General features: G+C 39.8%; 1 long non-coding RNA gene across 1 annotated transcript; it reads left to right on the top strand.

Annotated features, from left to right (window-relative positions):
• Positions 1-7,259: 7,259 nt before the first annotated feature.
• On the top strand, positions 7,260-8,444 carry LOC114921189 (uncharacterized). Its single transcript, XR_003809481.2, has 3 exons — positions 7,260-7,324; positions 7,431-7,502; positions 8,316-8,444. It is a non-coding gene; the product is annotated as an uncharacterized lncRNA (long non-coding RNA).
• Positions 8,445-15,719: the final 7,275 nt, after the last annotated feature.

Below are 15,719 nucleotides of genomic sequence, written 5' to 3' on the forward strand. Positions count from 1 at the left end.
TTTAGACTGACTCCCTGCTGTGTGAGCGGCGTTACAAACAACAAAACAAAAAAATTAGGTGAAGACAATTGTTCCCCTCTGTGACCTGTCACTCAAATTTTATATTCGGCTGCATGACAACTGAAAGCATCACGGCAGTGTGAGGAAAAAAAAAAAAAAAATCTAATTCAGTTTGTTGTTTACTGCGAAATCATGATCAAAGAGGGTGGAAATTGAAGAAAAAAAAAAGAGAAGCAGATTTAACCGCTCCTGCAGGCGTGTTATTTCTTGTTGCATACCATGTGCTGCTGAATGAACCGCTGACTGTGGCACACAAGGCTGGTGCATATTTCATGTAAAACTAATTTGCAATTGAAATCCATTTGCATGCAGTTTGTACAGTATATTAGGCTGTACACAGAAGAGACAAGAACCCCGACTAAACTGAGAGGCAGAGAGAATGCAGAAAACTCTGGGCATTCATGGCATCCAGCTTTGTTGTTTTGTTATAAAAAGAAAGCAAAATAATAAAATAGTTTAACTGATCTGGAAAATACATTTACTCTTCATTTTATTAAATAGTTATTTGTAGCACTGGTAAAGCTGACTGCCCATTTAAGAGCAAAAAAGGTAACATTAGACTGACTGACGATAAAAATGACTTAAAACATTTGATTTTGGATCATTTAAAGAGTCTACAGCCTCCTGCAGCTTTGTGAAGTTGTACTGTTACAAAGACACTGTAGGCGAGTTAAGGCTTCAGTTTAAATCAAACCCCAAAGTAGAGACTGACGCAGGTAATATGATGTAAATAAAAAATGTTTAATGTTCAAACAGAGCAGGCAGTGGAGGCAGGGAGCTGGCTGGCCAGAAAAGTTCTCCTCAAGATGACACAGAAAACTCAGACGAAGAAACTGGTGAACAGCGAGGCACACCGGAGTACCTGAGTACAAGAAAACACAGGTAAGAACAAAAAATACCTAGAGCACAAAAAAATTGTGCTACAAAATAAACAGCTCAATTTTTCACAGAAAAAAATCTCTTGGAGACACTACCGAACAAGACTGAATTATCTGACAGACCAGTGGAGTGAAGACCAGGCTTTTATAGACCAGATAGTTAGCTGAGAGGAGCCAGGTGTGCCTCGTCTGCTGCTGAGAGGAGAAGCCAGCCACACCTCCTGCAGGAGAAAGAAAACAGAAAGAGGAGGAGGAGAGGGAGAGAGAGAACAAATGCAAAAAAAAAAAAAAACCTACAACAAAACCAAACAGAATCATCACACTGATGTTGTCATGCATATGCTAACCATCAATGTCCACATACACCGTGCTCAGACGCCGGGGTCAGTCAGCGCTCTGTCGGACACACCCACTGCCCCTGTGGATCTGTTTTTATGGAACTTGATCACAGCCATGATCAGTACACACACATCACAGGAGAACTACAAGATAACGCGGGAATAAAGATTAAAAACGTGCAGACAACATGATGCTTTGTCTTTCTGAGGATGATTTGTCGTTAATTCGTTGCCTGGTTTGACAGAATGTTGATAAAGTGATGAAAAATACGTTTGTATATTGGGCTTATTTTGAAGTCGACAGGAAAGTTGTGCGTTTCCTTGTCTGACCTCCTGTCCGGGTTGTTCTAATCTAGTCTGGCAGGAGAAACTCTCCGGAAAGTTAGAGCAAAAAATTTTGGCTATTTGAGGTCACATACACAGGCTCCTCTGGGAAAAAGTTTTTCAGGAGATTTCTGCAAGTGTGAAAACGGTAATTGACTAGAGTGGCAGTGAACTGCGGCATAGTGCGCAGTGTTAACAGACCCCGATGTGCACGCAGTATGTGGAAATTGGGGTTAAGAATTGAATGTTTGCCATCTATTTTTAGCCTGTTAGGGTATAAATATTTACAAATCAGTGCTTTTCACATAGAATAGCAGACCATCATGGCAGTTTGTTTTGCAAGTATGTTATATTCAAATTAAATTAGATTAAAAACTGGAATTTTTCATCTACCACCATCATGAGAGGTTAGATTAACATCTTATATGTCTGCACAACAGTTCATAGCAGTTGACCAAGTTGTTTTTTGAAGATATTTCTGCTGGAGCAAAGCGGTGGAAAGACTGAACGACAGAGCAGAGTTAACAAGGAGCATCGTCACTTACATGGCGTTCAACATCACATAAAGGTAAAGTCTCAGTCAGCATTTTCTTATCTAAAAAAGCATCACTTAGATATGTGAATAGGCTTCTAAACAATCCATTAAAACGTCAGAAAAAGTCAGCGTGACAGAGGAGCAGCTCAGAGAGAAGGTTTCTCAGGTTGATTTAAAGAACCTTTTACACTTTTCTTTTCCTGCTGTTACACATCTCTCAGTGTGAAGTAAAAAGAAAATCATCACAACTCACACACACGTCAGTTATCACTCGGAACAGTTCTCCCTCACATTGCTGAGGTAATGTGTGTGATTTCTCTTTCTAATGTTCCTGAGAATCCGTTCCTTTTTTTTATGACTGCAGCATCAAACACAGAATTATTCAACTCTCACCTCAGTATCTTCGGTAATCTTCTCCCTGACAATCCTCGGCTTCAGAAATCCTTTACAGTCATTGTACAGGAGCAGAAGCGCTCACTCTGCATTCCCTCTCATTATCTTTTGATATTTCCTTGCTTCCTGGATTGATTAAACTACTGTAACTGTATCATTGTTCTTTTAGAGGGGAAGATGAGTGCTCCCTGGTTCTTCTACTTCTGCCCCAATAAGGATTGATGCTGACCCCATTTTCCACATACTGTGTGCGCGCCACGGTCCGACAGCGCTGCGCACTATACGCCGCCATTTGCCGCCACTCTAGTCAATGATTTTTTTTCTACAGCGAGCGCCAGTACGCTCTGCTCTGTTTCAAATACGCTGCAAGTCTATTTTCGACAGAGTACGCAGCAGGCACAGCATAACTTGTATCCCTCATGAGATCATATCATATCCATCATTAAGAGTTTTAATAGTGCATGCTGATTAAAATCATTCTTTTGTACCAGGCTGTAAATATGTTCATTTCTGCTGTCAGAAGAATGTTCACATGGGGTGTGTATGGGACCTCCTGGTCCTCAATGTGTTCTTACATTTTTCTTTGGGTGGGCTGCATGTGTGAACGCCATAGGGCAATTTTACTCACAAAGTCAAACTGGAATTTTCCCCATCAGCCGTCACTCATTTAGCTCAATTCCGCCTAAATGAGTGGTGAGTAGATGTGTGAACACAGCAGGAAACATGAGGGAGCAGGCGGGGGTGACGAGTGTGTAATTCATACACATAATGAAACAGCTACATATCATTTTCTGCTTGAAAGATTGTTCTTTTCTGTTTGTTGATACTGTGAATATTTTCAAAAAAGTCAAAAAACTACGGTCATTACAATGTTGGACTCTGTTGCTTTGTCTTGCCGTGTGTCGTCCTTTTAATGTTATGTCCCGCCTCCTGAGATTATTCCCCTTCCACCCGTCCGACAATAAAGCTTTGTGAGGTTCATGTGTGAACAAGTAACTCAGGAAGACTTCAGGCGCCGTCTGTTCTGAAATTCTATGTGCAAGTATGAAAATAACGTTAGAAATGGAAATTGAAAACAGAGGACTAACTAAACAGAGGAGAAATTCTATGTGTTTTCAGACATACTGTAGCATCATTTACCGTCTGTTGAAAGCACTCCAACTCAAAAGTTAAGTTAAAGAAAAGTGCTGCCATCTGTACAGCCGGCTCTGTCCTTCTCTTTCCATCCTGCTAATGTAAGATCAGAGAACTCTACGGAAGAGAAATGTCTAAAGTTTGATGCGTTCAAGAGCACTTTGTCTCCTTTTTGCAGGTGATGACGTTCAGACATTTATCATTCTGACCGCGGCACTCTCGCTCAGTCGCCTCCCGACAGCCAGTTTGTTTACTTCACCATCAGTTAAAAGTTTCCTGGCCCTGGGCTGGAAGACACAAGAGCCAGATCGCACATTTCTGCCTGTCTTCGTCTGACGAGAAAGCCCTTCATGATTTATCTGGAAAGCTGATGAGATAAGGCAGGAAGTGAGGCTGACCTTGTGGAGCACAAAACTTATCAAGTACACCAGCAAAGTATGATTTATGATGTATCATATGCTGACAAATAAAAATGATGTTGACACCGACATAATGTCATGATTAAAGGGTACCTGTTTAAACTGCCTCATTGTGAAATGCTCTACAATGCTTTCATTACTGATACAATTCAGAGTACCTCATTTTGGCTTATTGTCAAAACATGGAGAAAGAAAAGAGGAAATTTGATTACAAAATGCCTCTCATCCATCCTCTATAACTGTTACACATAATAAAGTGCTGTTTATCTGTGTATTTATTTGACTTCATGCTCCTTAAACATATTAGCTCACTAATTAAAAAGCCATAATTAACAGAATGCTGCCCTGTCTAAACACATATTGAAACCAGTGTTGTGTTAAGTGTTTTCACTTGACTCGAGGGCATCATTCACAACAGACACTCTGGAAACATTACTTAAATATGGACCATTTGGTGTCATTTGGACACAGGAGCAAAAGTATTTCTTCTGCTTTATTACTTTTGTTGCAACTGTTAGATATGCAAATCTTCAGAAGCATGGGGGTAAGATGTTAAAGGGTGGATTCCCGACTGAAGCCTGTCAGAGCCCGATGGGTCGGGGGAAGGTTTGGAGAATACATTTATAAATATGTTTGGGTCGTGTTCGGTCACATTGGTCTTTGCAGTGGTCTTCGCAGATTGGGAAAATCTATCCGTTGTTAATGTCACTGATGAAGTGGAGCTGTATTCACAACAGAATTGCGGCATTCAGATCGCAACATGGACCACGCGTGCACCCGCTCGATCGAAATTGTCAACATATGTGCAACGTTTCATTTACAAAATGTGCTACATTAATATGTAAAATTGACAGGGCCACTAGCCAATCACAATCTAGGCTTTTTGGGGGTGGCACCTGGAGTGGCCAATCAAATTTCAAGGGTGGCCCATGCCATCTCTGGTCACCCCCTCTGGCCATGCCCCTGCTTTGGTCTTATCAAAGTACTGAATATGTACGGCACTTCAGCTCCTAAATATTCAGTTTTTCTCACTAGTTAGTTTCTAAAATGGGCTTCAGTTTAAAGTTGCAGAGCTTGGTGATAATTCTCTTTGAGTTTGTCACTGCGACTCCTTAAAGTAATGAATAATCAAGGTCTAAAAAAAAAAAGAAGACATTTCTGCATAGGCTTCTGAAAATATAACCAAACTAACTCATTTAAAGGACACCACAGTCTTTGATCTTTGTCAGTAAATGTGCACATACTATGAGTAATTGGATCACCCAAGGCTAATCCACTAAACAACAACAACGACAATAAAAGAAAATGGAAAACCTTGGATGACTTCTGAGGTTTCTACAACAACCAAGTCAACACTTTTACATAACCATGAATCACTCAGCACTCCTACTGCCAAGTATTTATTATGAGGCTGTAGAAATAAGTGGTATTTTTCTAAGGTTACCTATCTCATGGCTACCTCCAGCCTCTGTCTAATCTACTGTAAGATCCCATTATCCAGTGTAGCCCTGCAGGTATGATAACCTAAGCTGTGTTTATCCTGCTAAGGGGTAAAAAGGCTTTCCAGATATTTTGATACCATGAAAAAAAGGGACTGCTCTCACTTTTGAAGCTCACGGCAGAGTCAAAACAAAGGCCCGACCAATTTCAGTAGACTTTTAAAAAGGAACTTAATATTTAAGGGAGGCTGCACACCCTACTCTTGTGTCTTTTTGTCTTCACCTTCCACATAAATATCAGATGTTTTCCACCACAGAGCCGAAACCAAGGGCCTTCAAGTCTGCAACAGCCTCCGGTCTTCTATACAAGTTTTTGCAGAGGATTTTTAAATCTGGCTGCAGGGATATAAGTCCTAAGGTCAAGCATTAATGGTGAGTGTTGAGATCTGGCTTTTACTGATGTGGACCCAAAGAGTCAGGTCTCACAAAGATAGAAAAGACCCCAGCCTAAAATACCCTAAGTGAGCAAGCAACTGTGAGTAACTAATCCCTGAGAGCAAAATGCTATCCTTCTGTTGAGGAATCTTAGTTTGTAAGAAAGTTTTTAAGAAATAAGCCGCTAAAGTAGAAATGTTGGGGTATATTGAAGGAAGGTGCAAGAGAAGTAAATAGGAACACTCACACACTCACACAATATAACTTCTGGGATACAGTGGACATCACAAACTGAACACTGTAAGAGCTTTTGACAAATATATGCCCCTCTTATATCTGTGAAAGTATTTAAAACTGAACACCAGAGCGGGTATATTGAGAAGAAGCCGAAGAATAACACAAACTGAAATTCCTCTACGGCATTCACTTACCAAAGGATATGCTTAGTTAGACAAGTTTCAGTGATGCTGACTCAGCGTATCCTCACAACAATGGAAAACAAATCATTGTTCCAAGGTGGGATGTGGTGGGGAAACTACAACGCAAAAGAAGTCAGAAGAAATCAGCTTCTAAGTAGTTGCTCCGTAAATTAAAGTGATATTTTTCTATGTGAATTAAGCACAGGCTGTATAAAAATTGGTTGTGAAGGCACAGTACTGGAAATGCTGGCTCAATATAACTTTCTATCAATACAGAGACAGGCAGAGCGATGGAGCTGAGGCGGGCCTTTAGTCTCCTGGAAAACAACTTAAACATGCCCTCCTGTCAGTCAGCTTAGCCCCACCCCCAATTATAAAAATGTATGTTTTTACCAGGCTCAAAGATTTATATTTCTGCCAGTAAAAGTTTGCAACTGGGCTGTTTTGGGTTTTTCAGCCAGCCTCAAGTGGACACTTGAGGAACTTTTTTTTTTTTTTTTTTTGCACTAGTGCATTTGTTTCATACTTCCACATGGTTGAAAAAGTATTTATTGAACTGACCTTTTTGATCAGTATCCTCTTTAGATTTGTTTTGTCTTTTATTAATTGATTCACCAAATTACAGAATCAAAATACCCATAATATAATTATTTTATTTAATTATACATATATTTAAGTGTATGTATGTGTGTACAGTATGTATGTGTATGGATGTTTTGCTTCTTGTTCACATCATGTGCCATGACATTTTATTGTGTAGTTTTATTTTGAAATGTCTGTCTTGGAGGTGGAGCCTCCTTTGTCATTTGTTTAACTCTGATTGGATGATTGAAAAAGAGTCAACCATCTTGTGTTTATATGTGTTGTTCTGCCTGTTTTTTTGAGCTACCTCAATGGAGGCCCCGTGTGGAAATGTGTAGCTTAAAAAACAGCACACTCTTCGTATTTCAGTAAGTTTGAGTTCTCTTAAATGTTTGATTTTCTTCCTACATGAGAACTACAAATTAATTAGAAATGCAGTGAAATATACTGTACTCTTTCCATATTTTTTTGAAGCAGCCCAAACCACAGTTTTAACAGAGGTTCATCTTCCTGCTGGAAACCTGCAGCCATCTTCAATACTCAGAGGTAATTTAAACCATTAACTGTCATTGCTAAAGTTTTGGATGTTAATAAAAGCGCAGCTTAAAAATGGTTGATGGTTGATTTTGCCAGTAATGGGATCACAGCACAGTGTCAAGTAAAGCCCCTGCAAGCTCAGCCATCTCTTAAAGGAGCAAACTATGACATGTATTTTCTAAAATAAGGCACCGCAGTCCAAATCCAAAACATCGAAGAGGCGCCTCCCCTCTAGAGTCGGTGCTCATGCAGGTCCACATGAAGCTTCAGTGTTTAACCAGCTCTACATCAGTCTTGAAATATTTCTGCATTGCGCTGTATTGATCCTATTTTACCTCGTTTCTGGTCATGGAGCTTATAAGAAAATGCAGAGGCTTTTTAGGTCAGGTAGAATCATTTATATCTGAACTAGTTCGCTTCCATCGCTGCAACACCTACAGTATTGGTTTGACGTTGCCTGACAACTGAGGGCCGTAAAACCCTCTACTTCTCTGATCAGAACAAACACAGAGCATTCAGGAGCAGAATCTAAAGTTAGAAGGAGGACATACTGGCTGCTGCATTGTTGTCAGAGAAGCCAGCACTTCAACATACAATGTTTCCTTAATGTCTGATCATATAGTGAGGTCATTTTGTGATTTAATTGAGTAAAATTATATCTTATTAGTCCTTTAAACTTTAAATTGGATATATGAAATCTGGGAGACAAACCTATTTTCAATCTGAACTTTATTTATAAAATTGCACCCAAGAACATATATTTATATGTACGTTTGCCAGCTTTGATTTTTATTTTTCAAGTCATTTCTGCCTATTGAACAGGACAGCTGAAGAGAGACAGGAAATGTTGGGAGTAGTGAGAGTGGGACGACGACTATAGCATCTGAACATGGGTCGCACAAAATATCCACTAGACTATTCGGCACCTGTGTACCAGCTTTGTGATGCAGATTGGAGGTAAACTGTTGTTCAGCGTCTGTCACACGGCCTCTTTTTACTGATATTAATTATGTTGTGTACATTAACTTAATTACAGCTAGCTTAAAGCTGTATTGGTGTGACAGCATGTGTAATGGCTACATCTTTGTGGTTTATTCTTTATCCATAACATCTACCCACTGTCACCTCTAATGTTGTCCCTCCAGCTTTGCCGCTGTCTGATAGAACGTCTCTGTTATTTGTCCTGCTGTTGTTAAAGCCATGTCTCGAGTACAGCCACAGCCACTCGACTGGCCTCATTCTGACAGCGTGGTGGTATTTATCATCAGGAGGTTCGGGGCTTTTGGGAAATTATGTTTGTTAAAGCGGCTCCAACAAGAAATGTTTACACAAACGAAAATAGATCATTATAAAGAGATTGAACACCCATGCATAAGCGCCACGATATACACGAGGGCGGTAAAGTGTTGTGTGTCAAAGCAAATAGCTCTGAACAGCAGAAGTTATTCGTCCTTGGTGAGGACCCTTTTATTTCTTCTTTATTTGTCTCATTTATTCCCTAAGATAACTGTTTTATAATTTCAAGTATTATGTTCCTCTCTTAAGGCATTTACCCCGACAATTTAACCACCTTAACTAAACCTTAAAGAAACTTAAAGATCGACAGAGTGAGGAGTCAACATTGTTGGAAAGTCAGCAGTAAAGGCCAAAACACCGGAGTGAAAGATCCATTTCTAGTCTTCTGATTACTCATAGTGCTTTACGCCGCAAGTCACACCTTACACATCCACACACTGATGGCTTTGTAAAAATGACCATCAGTATCAGCTGAGAGTTGAGAGACGACCGACTCCACCACTGAGCCACAGCTTTGTGTTCTTTCTGGTTCGTCTGTTGACAGTCTGTCCCGGACTTTCCTTCCTCTCTTTAAACTGGATTGTGCTTTCAGATTCTGATGAGATGGTAATTCATTTCAGCTCTCATTATTGACAGGCCCGCTCAACGTGACAGTCATGGAAGTGGAGAATTGTGCAGACAGAGAGCTGTTAAGACTCTCAAACAAATCTTTGTCACATTTTGTACTTTTGGAGTGAGGATACTGCGAAGACTAACACAGGCAGCCGGTTCAACATTTCATAATACCCCGAGGGCCGACTTCCATCATCCATATTTTGTTACACCTGTGAGGTGCTTAAAGACACCTAAAGAAAGCAGAGCGACCTCGCATATCTAAAAATATGTGTTTGCTACATCTGAGGTCTGCTGTGCGTGTGCGTGTGCGTGTGTGTGTAATACCGCTCTTCAACAGACTGCACCTGCTCTGCTGACAACAAGATATTAAATCTCAAATTGACTCCTTTAGAAACGAGAACAGAGGGTGCAGATGTGCCCAACTCGGCATGCCGTGTTTGAGCCATTATGGAGGTCAGTGCCGTAGAAGAAGAAGAAGACGGTCTTCTTTGTCTTTTGTGAGGCGGCTGCAGAAATGTCACACGGGAACGCAATGCTTCTGGATAATTAATGTATTCATAAAAAATAAAAAATAAAAAATAAAAACGAAGAAGGTGTCCTTATTCCAAATGCAAATTAAAAGATTGCTCCACCATGCAAAGCTATATTAAATGATATGAGATGCCCTTCCAACCTGAAATTGACTGGCAAAGCTCCGATCACTGGCAGCGACAGTGAACCCTTAAGTTAAAAAAAATGACTCATTGGTGCTTCATTAAATTTAATGATTACTTTTAAAGTAGCCCAGATTTGTTCCTGAGAGGCTTTTGACTTTCTTGGCCAAATAAAGTCTCGTGGGCAGACGGTGACTTTTTTGGAATATTTACTGGATATTTATCTTTGACGTCAGGAGCTCTTCCATGGCCTCATGTCTGAAATACTCTGCATGAGTGAAAACGTGTTGAAGTGGATATGAAACAGAATGTGCCAATTGGTTTAAAATTATGTTGTTATGATGATGTAATTATATCACATGGACCACGATGGCAGCAGGTGGAGCAAGGTGACTTTGTAGCATCTGTCCATTTTTAATCAGGACCAGAGATGAACAAACATCCTCTCAGCTAACTCTGACTAATTCAGAGCCACGTTTGTGAAAGTGCACGAGAGGTGTGAAACGCAGGGTAACTCATGATACAATACGGTAAGTTACTGTAAGTTATATATGACACAATACACGACTCATAGCCCATGATGAAGATAATATCACAATGCAACTTCTGCAATAAGTTAAACATTGGAAAGACAATCACATAAGGAAACATTCTGATATCTGATGTAGTGAGGAAGACAAAAAGCCCCTTAAAAATGTATTTATCCACTATGATTTGGTGTCAGTTTCACCTCTTGTCACACTTCATCTTCCAACTTTTCACCACTGTCCGTCATTATCGTGTTGGCTGCTCCGAGCGCTTCGAGTTGAAAATCTTCAAACTTTTCAGGAATGCTCTGTTGACGTCACTATAGTGCTCTTTTCAAAATATAATTTATTTCTTGTATTTTTGCCACATAAGGATTGTGTCTTGTACCCACATCCTCTGTGCTCCGTGTCTGCTGGGGTAAAACCCATCTCAAGTAAAAGAGATGTACAAAGTAATGGCGCAATGTGGGTCATACATCGGCCGTTGTCAACATACCGTTGTCATAGAGACAGGACGGCCGTGCAGCGCTTTTCTTCTCAGTGCACAAACAAGCGCTCCCGAGTACACAGCCAGCGCTTTTCTGTTTTGCAAAGCGCTCCGGGGGGGGTCTAAAGGTCCTGGGTAATAAAACAATAAATAATAATTTGGGAGGTCGGCATTAACGCTTTTAATGTGACACGATTACTGTAAGGTTTGAAATCAATAGCCTGCTTACATTTTTTAAAATCAGATTTATCAGTGTGCTACAATATAATAAAATCACTTATGGCAGAGTATCAATGCTAAATCAAATTGAGACATTTTGGCACACCTCAGGCTGAACATGGCTTCATTATTGCTAAGCCTTTCTATTAGCTCGGTTTGCTTTTTCATCAGTTGAAGCACCCATCAGTGTGTAAACAACGACCCCCTTTTTTAATCAACAGAGAATCTGATGTGGGCAGTCATTCAGACGTCTGAAACCAGACGCAGAAAGTGCAAAGTGATGCTATGATTTAGAATATAGTGCAAGACTTAACATAGCAATAATGATGATGTGTCAATATATCAATTATATGTTTGTGTTTACATACAGGTTTAAGTTGATTGCTGGCAGCTGTTAAAGGTACATTACATCATTATACTCAACTCAACTTTATTTAAATAGCACTTTACACGCAACATAGTTGATCCAAAGTGCTGAACAGCGCAACAACAAAAACAAAGCATTAGAAAGTTACAGACAAGAACAACAACAATCAAAATGAAAGAACAGGTAACAATTAAGTCCAGTGTAACACAAGACTAATAGAGCTATGGATTATGTGCTTGACTGGTTATTGAAAATTAAAGGCAATTGAGTTGAAATATGTTTTGAGGCGAGTTTTAAAAACACCAATAATGGGAGAGAGAGTTCCTCAGTTTTGGTCCTGAAATGGAAAAAGCATTATCCCCATTGCACCTTGTCCTAGATCCAGGCGGTGACAGTAGGTTTTGTGCAGATGACCTAAAATCTCCCACCGACTGATATGGGGACAGGAGTTCTGAGAGGTAAGAGGGGGCAAGTCCACTTAATGCCTTAAACACAGTCAATATTATTTCAAAATCAATCCTCAGCTTGACTGGTAGCCAGTGTAAGGAGGCAACTACTGGAGTGATGTGATCTACCTTTAACAGCAAACTTACATATGCACTTCTATATTTACAGTTTCATTTAGATTGGGAGGAGGTTTTTGAACTGTTCTGTTTCTTCTGACAGCACGGGGAGTTTAGTCTCAGCTGTGTTAATCTTAAAGCAATATGTTCTGTTAAAGAGTACAAGCTGCAGAAAATAAAAGATGTCCCACCTCAGGCTTTCTTCTTTGCTCTGATGATTACAATAATAGTCTGAGTGCTTGACACAAAGACTTACTGCACACCCCCTCTAACAATAAGCACTGCGTCTATAGAGACTTTAAAAAGGCTTCCTCTTAAACTAGTGTTTTCATATTTTAAACAGCTTGATAAATTGTTCAGTATCAACAGCCCTTTTTCCATCTGCAGCTAAAATAAACAAACGCCACATAAATATATGCTACGTGAAGTTTTCTGCCCCGATAAACTACAGGTTGTGCTCGTTCATCGTAAATGATGATTTATAGCTGCACAGCCGAGCCAGGAGTGTTAGATGTGGGGGGAATATGCCAAAGGAAATAACAATGTTATCCTTTAATGAGTCTTTCAAAATCAAAAGCTTTGGCCAAAAAAAAAAAACAACCTTCCCTCTCTGGAACTGCCAATTTTGTCAGCACTTGAAAAGCCTTGGCAGTGTGTGTTGTGAGTGCTTGTATTTGAAAGTAAACAAACGTTAATTAATACACAATGGTCTGAATCGGTGGTAAGAAATGACTCAACAATGGCACCGCACACACTTGAGGCATGAAGCAAACAAATCAGACTCTTTTGTAAAGCTGCAGGTCTGCTATGTTTACTTCTACAGAGAAGAACATTCAGAACGGTGGAGTTAATGGTTATGTTTGGGACCTGTCCTCCGTGAACTGTTTCAGCGTTTGGGCCTTGGTGAGGGGTCAGACTCTTTTTTTTTTATTGCTGTTGGTAGGGGTGGTGTGGCTACTGTCGCAAAAAGAGGCAACTTGAAGAATCCTATTTCCAAACATACACTCATCGGCCACTTTATTAGATATACCTTCCTAGTCCCGGGTTGGACCCCCGTTTGACTTCAGAACTCTTAATTCTTCGTGGCATAGATTCAACAAGGTGCTGGAAACATTTCTTTAGACATTTTGCTCAATATTGACATGATATCATCACACAGTTGCTGCAGATTTGTCGGCTGCACATCCATGAGACGAATCTCCCGTTCCACCACATCACAAAGGTGCTCCATTGGATTGAGATCTGGTGACTGTGGAGGCCATTTGAATACATAAATCAACTTTTTTTCCCCATTCTGGTTCTCAGTTTGAACTTCAGAAGATAATCTTGACTATGTCTACATCCCTAATTGCATTGAGTTGCTAACATGTGATAGGCTGATTAGATATTTGCAATAACAAGAAGATGAACAGCTGTACCTAATAAAGTGGCCGGTGAGTGTATGTGTCTTCATTCACCTGCAGGGTGAGTTGGATATAACAACCTACATGGGGGACAAATGGGTTGGGGGTGGGGGGTAGGGGTTAGTTTTAATCATTTTCACAGTAAAAACTCAAATCTCAGCAACTGCTTTTGTCTAATTACTTGTCAAAAAATATCCAATTACTTGATATAAGCCAAATTTAACTGACAAGTCCAGATACACATCTTATTTAAAGCTATTACCAGGAACAAATAAGGCATGATTTGCTTGCAACCAGTAAATCTGCCAATGCAGCAAGCAAAATGGACTCGTTAAGTGTCAAGCAATAAGACATTACATCTCCATTTAGGACATTACTTCTCATTCCAAGAAACTTTACAAGAAAATTTTAATTGTGTCATTTTTTGGCTGCCCGTTTTAGTCATTACAAACAACTCAGTCCCTCTTTCTATGCTTTAATGTTTTGAAATAAGGACTTTTCGGGTAAATTATTTTTTTTGATTAGATTTTTTTTGAGATTTTTGAGTAGGAATGAATGAGACAAATACACCTGGGCAGATTTGAGTTTTTGCAGTGTTTAATGCTAGTGCCTTATTTATTATATATTTTTTTTAAAGTCAGATTGTACAACATTTTCCACAACAATAGAGCAGAAATGAAGTATATCCTCTGTAAATGTCTCTCTGAGTCATGACTGTCTACAAAGAGTGTGACGCGTGGGAGTCCCGTCAGCTGCACTGTTGTCAGAGCCGTGTTTAGTCTTCTTTAGCTTCTTTAGAAAAGAAGAAGAACATACTCACTGATTATTTGGATGTCACATAAGTGTCTTTAGATCATTCTGTCTCAGTTGATGTTCAATATGAATATGTGTGCTAACATTAGCCTGCTAACACAACAATGCAGGACAGGTGCAGCTCGAAGAAAGGACATTTTGTCCGCTGCTTGCGCTTAATGGTGCTTAATTATGGTGTGTTCCAATTGAAAAATCCTTTGTGTGAACTCGAGTGGAGAGGGTTTGGAGGTGTGGCAATGGAGGAGAGCGAAGGCTTCAGAATAGCGGAGGTGTCGCCAAACAGCAGTTTGTTTTGGTTTAATGCTGGTGTTGAAGGGCAACACGGTGTTGCCGACACCTACGGGAGCAAAAAGTCGCACATTCTTCCTTTAAGAGGCTCTCTTATCTTCACAACGGAGAGACAAAGCTCTTCCTGTGATAACACCTCAAACACAGCCGGCAGCATGTATTCAATTCAATTCAAAAAACGTTATTTGTCCCCGGGGGGCAATTCAAATGCACACAGAGCATTAAATTAACAACAGTACAAGTAAACAAAACATTTTAACCTAAATATAAAGTGTTAAATACAACTTAAATAAGTATAGCTGTGTGTGTGTGTGTGTGTGTGTGTGTGTGTGTGTGTGTGTGTGTGTGTGTGTGTGTGTGTGTGTGTGTGTGTGTGTGTGTGTGTGTGTGTGTGTGTGTGTGTGTGTGTGTGTGTGTGTGTGTGTGTGTGTGTGTAGAGCAGACCTTGTGTGAGTGTATGTATTTGTAGTTGTACTGAGTCCTTTCACATTCACTGACTGATGAGCTGAATAAGTGCGAGGAAGACGTGTAGGAAGCAAATTAGCTGAGACAAGGTCATTACTTCACTATGAGCTATACATCATTAATCTCGTGGTAGAAAAACCACTTGAGAACACAGTTGTTTTCTTTTGCATTTGCTTGTCTTCTTTTTGTCGTTAAACCTTTTTTAATCGATTGCAGTGTAACCTCAAATGTACCAACTTTAAAAAAACAAAAACTCCATCCTTCCTGAGAAAACTGATGCTCCTGCAGATTTAGAAATAAGTCGCCATTTGCAGAGATATAGGACAGCTAAGGAACTGTTCTTACCCCTGGTTTTTAATGGGGAAATCATGTTTTGTGAAGTCAAATTATGTACAGCATGGACATGGTTTGATGGAAATGTAAGACAAATAGCCACACTGTACTTAAGATAAGCCATCATAATGCAATGTGTGAGTTGTTGACCTGCAGATTTAAATAAAGCATATTTGTTTTTTTAATTCAAGCTAAGT

The sequence above is a fragment of the Labrus bergylta genome, chromosome 3 (assembly GCF_963930695.1).
Source record: "Labrus bergylta chromosome 3, fLabBer1.1, whole genome shotgun sequence".
Taxonomy (NCBI): domain Eukaryota; kingdom Metazoa; phylum Chordata; class Actinopteri; order Labriformes; family Labridae; genus Labrus; species Labrus bergylta.